This window comes from Nyctereutes procyonoides, unplaced genomic scaffold, assembly GCF_905146905.1.
Source record: "Nyctereutes procyonoides isolate TBG_1078 unplaced genomic scaffold, NYPRO_anot_genome, whole genome shotgun sequence".
In the NCBI taxonomy this organism is placed as follows: Eukaryota; Metazoa; Chordata; class Mammalia; order Carnivora; family Canidae; genus Nyctereutes; species Nyctereutes procyonoides.
The window spans coordinates 4,345,870-4,350,490 of NW_026575036.1; the positions used below are offsets into that span (position 1 = coordinate 4,345,870).

A 4,621-nucleotide genomic window follows, 5' to 3' on the forward strand; every position below is an offset into this window, starting at 1 on the left:
GTCTAGATCTGCAATGAGCCTTTTATAGGTAGTATATAGATGGGTCTTTTTTTTTCTTCAATCCATTCCATCACCTTATGTCTTTTGATTGGAGTGTTTAGTTCATTACATTTGAAATAATTATTGATAGGCATGTTCTTATTACAATTTTGTTACTTGTTTTACAGTTGTTTTAGCAGTTTTTCTCTGTTCCTTTCTTTTCTTGCTCTCTCATGGTTTACTGTCTTTCTTTAATAATATACTTGGATTCTTTTTCTTTACTTTTTTGCATATTTATTACCAGTTTTTGATTTGTGGCTTGATTTGTGGTTACTGTTAGGTTTATTTATGTCATCTCATGCATATAGCAGGCAATTATATTAGGTTGATGGTCATTTAATTTAACCTATCCTTACAGCCCTAAAATTTTACTCCACTCCCCTCCACATTTTATGTATGTGGTGTCATACTTTACATTCTTATATTTTGTGAATCCCTTGACTGATTTGTACAGATATAATCAATTTTACTGCTTTTATGCGTCCTGCTTTTCTTACCTGTGTTTATGGTGTTTCTTTCCACTCACAGAGTCTCCTTTAATATTTCTTGTAAGACTGGTTTAGTAGTGATAAATTCTTTAGCCTGAGAAACTCTTTATCTTTCCTTTTATTCAGAATGAAAGCCTTGCTGGAGAGAGTATTCCTGGATTCAGATTTTTTTCTTTCAGCACTTTGAGTATGTCATGTACCTCCCTTCTGGCTTGCAAAGTTTCTGCTGAAAAATGAGGTTTCCCTTGTATGTAACCATTTTCTTTTCTCTTGCTGCTTTTAGAATTCTCTCTTTAACACTGCTTTTTCTCATTTTAACTATTATTTGTCTTGGTGTGGACCTCCTTGGGTTGATTTTGCTAAGGGCTCTCTGTGCCTCCTGAATCTGGATGACTGTTTCCTTCCCAAGATTCAGGAAGTTAGCTTCAGAAAGTAGCTGCTATTTCTTCAAATAAATTTTCTGCCCCCTTCTTTCTCTCTTTTCCTTCTGGGATCTCTGAGTTGTGAAAGTTATTATACTGGATGGTGTCTATGAATTCCCTTAATCTATTCTCATTTTTTAAAAAAGATTTTATTTATTCATTCATGAGAGATACACAGAAAGAGAGAGAGACAGAGACACAGGCAGAGGGAGAAGCAGGCTCCATGCAGGGAGCCTAATGTGGAACTCGATCCTGGGTCTCCAGGATCAGGCCGTGGCCTGAAAGCAGCACTAAACCGCTGAGTCACCTGGGCTGCCCTATTCTCATTTTTATTTTTTATTTTTTATTTATTTTTATTATTATTTAATTTATTTTTTTCCTATTCTCATTTTTTACTCTTTTCTTCCTTCCTCCCTTTCTTCTTTCTTTCTTTCTTTCTTTCTTTCTTTCTTTCTTTCTTTCTTTCTTTTCTTTTCTTTCTTTCTTTCTTTCTTTCTTTCTTTCTTTCTTTCTTTCTTCTTCTTCTTTTTCTTCTTCTTTTTTCTTTCTTTCTTTCTTTCTTTCTTTTCTTTCTTTCTTTCTTCTTTCTTCTTTCTTTCTTTCTTTCTTCTTTTTTTCCAGCTTGATTGCTTTCCATTACTGTTTTCCAGGTCACTGATTGGTTCTTAGCTTTCTAGTCTATTTTGCATTCCCTTTAGTATTTATTCATTTTATTCTTTTTTAAAAAATCTATACCTTTACTTTTCAGTAAGTTTATTTTTTTAAGTTTTATTTATTTGTTTAGAGAGAGTGTGTGAGTAGGGGGAGGTACAGAGGGAAAGGGAGAGAATATCAAGCAGACTCTGCACTGAGTGCAGAGCCTGTTGTGGGGCTTGATCCCATGACCCTAAGATCATGACCTATCCAAAACCAAGAATCAGACACTTAGCTGACTAAGCCACCAGGTGCCCCTACTTTTCAGTAAGCTTAAATTCTTGAGGGGTATAGCATTACATGGGTGCTGTGGCCAGTGGTTTTAGTGGGAAATTTGCTTTGGAATTTGGCATGAACTGTGCCACTGTTTCCATGAGCATGAGTTACTTTCCCCCAGATTACTCTGGTTTTATTTGGTTTGCACCAGGAGTCACTGTGTTTTTCTTTGGTTTGTACACATAAACACATCTTTTGCCTAGATAGAATTCAGTTTCTTCTCAAGCATAAACATCTTCAATTTTAAGAAGAGCTGTGTGTTCCATCTGGTTCTGGAGACCCCACAGATAGCCAGCAAAAATGGCCTTGGACCACAGCCTTCCAGACATACTCATCATTTTAGGAGTCCTTTCCCAACAGGCCTCCACTGGCTCCAAAATGTTGGAGCTCTTTAGTGTATTTTTAATTTCAGTTATTGACTTCTTCATTTCTGATTTGTTCTTACTTAGGTGTTCTGTCTCTTTGTTGAGGGTCTTACTGAAGTCCTCCACTCCTTTCTCATGTCTAGTGAGTATCTTTATGACCATGATTTAAAATTCTCTATGAGGCATGTTATTTATCTCTTTTGCTTAGGTCTCTTGCTGTTATTTTGTCCTGTCCTTTAATTTGGTGCGTATTCCTCTGTCTCCTCATTTTGTCTAGCTCTCTCTGTCTATGTGGTAGGAAAGTTAGCTATGTATCCTGCTCTTTAAGTAGTGGCTTTGTGAAGAAGAGTCCTGCAGTGCCCTGCAGCTCAGTGTACCCTGTTCACCACAGCCTGGCACTTCAGAGGTGTCTCCCATGGGTGTTGCCTGTGCCCTATTCTTGTGGCTGAGCCATATTTGCCTTTAGTCCAGTTGTCTGTAATGGCTCTCTTTGCCCAGGGTGGGAGGGATTTGGTCCCTGTGTTGTTAATGGGCCAGTCTGGGGCTGTCTTGGGCTTGAGCTGGGTCAGACCAGGCATTTGCCAGGTGCAGTTGAACTGGACTGCCGAGTATTCTTCCTGTGTTGTCTCCTGAGCAGCTTTTGTTGCTGGGCAGGGCATATAAGACTGGGTGCCTTCCCCCAGTCTACTGCTGAGGTCACTTTCAGACTGGTGTGTGTGGTTATCTTCCATTCTCCCTGGGGCAGGATTCACTTTGGGGTGGTTCTAACCCCTGTTAGGGCTGCTTGAACATTGCTACACTTGTGGTGCTACTTTGGATGGACTCCTGCTGAGGGCGTGTTGGAGGGAGTGGGTCTGTAGGACAGCATGGAGGCAGAGGTGCATGGTGTTAGCAGGATTTGCGCTGATCTGCTCTGCTATGAGAGGTGACCTGGAACTTCTCTGGAAAATTCCTGCTGAGGTTGGGTTGAGGGGCACTGGTTAACAGAAGAGCATGGAGGTGAGGGGTGCTGTCAGCAAGCTAGGTGGACAGTGTTCATGCCATTTCTGCAGGTGTTTGTGTATTTAAGCTGGGTGGGGGGAAGGAAATAGTGCCCATTGTTTTGTTGTTGTTGTTTGTTTATTTTGTTTTGGGGGAAGTTTCCCAAAGATCCTTGTCTTGCCTCTGTAGCACATGCTTTGAGATTAATAAAGAGGTCTCTCTCCTGTATACCCCCAGCATTTTTTTATATGCTACTTCTATGCTGTATCTCTATGGCACTGTTTGTTGTGCTTTATCTTTAATGGTGAGGCCTCCATTTCCTATCTCTCTCCAGCTCTGCTAGTGCTGACTTCCTTATTTTAAAGTTCTAGGTGTTAAGCCCTGTTGATTATAAGGACTCATGATGTTAACCCCCTCTGATTTTCAAAGCCAAATGTTGTGCAGATTTGTCTTCCCTGTTGTGGGTCCTTTGTGCCAGAGATGTCTGGTTGGGGTCTCCTCCTCTGTACCCATGGCATGCTTTTTTCCTGCAGATAATCCTACAGGTCAGTTTGGCTTTAAACTGCACATCTGCCTTTCTTACCCTCTTTGATGTGGCTCTTCTCTACATTTAGCTGTGGAGAGTCCCTTTTGCCAGTTTTTGGGTTGTTTTTTGGGTTATTTCCACTGATGTGGGTGTTATCTGGGTGTATCTGTGGGATGAAGTGAGTCAGATATCCTCCTACTCCACTGTCTCCTTTCATAGCACCATATATTTTAAAAAGCTATCTTTCCCTCACTGATTTGAGATGTACGTATTTGGGCCTATTTTTGGACTTTGTGTTCCATTGGCTTCTATGTCTATTTGCATGGCTATAATATAGAATTTTTTTTTATCCTCATGAAGCTCTAAATAATTAAAAAGAGTTGTAGAAGCCTATCAATCACAGGGGCCTTTACCTCTTTACACAAAATGATCTGAATTTTGATCACACAATGAGAAGCAATAAAGTGACCTAAGAACTTAACTCAAAAACTATAAAAATATTGAAAAGAAAATTCATGGAAGTCTACGGGAAAGCATAAATGAAGGCACAGGAAGTTTTTTTCTCCAGTATTTTGATCTGATTCTTCATCTTCTAAATATTCCATTGTAATTATAAAATAAAATAAAAACTAAGGTTAAAATCTCATTTTCAAAATAAAATAAAAATAAAAATATTCCAATTATTTGACATTGTAGACCTGTGATATTTGCTGAGTTAATTATTCTGACTAGAAATAAAATACTTGTTTGGATATAGCTTACTGTCTGTTCTTGCTTCCAGTCTAGCCTTCCTCATCTTCATTTTTGGTACCACTGTCAGTGTGATCATTT

The 4,621-nt window shown here is 39.0% G+C and overlaps 1 pseudogene; it reads right to left on the minus strand.

Moving 5' to 3' along the window:
- Nucleotides 1-1,915: 1,915 nt before the first annotated feature.
- On the minus strand, nt 1,916-2,247 carry LOC129505698 (60S ribosomal protein L35a-like; annotated as a pseudogene).
- Nucleotides 2,248-4,621: the final 2,374 nt, after the last annotated feature.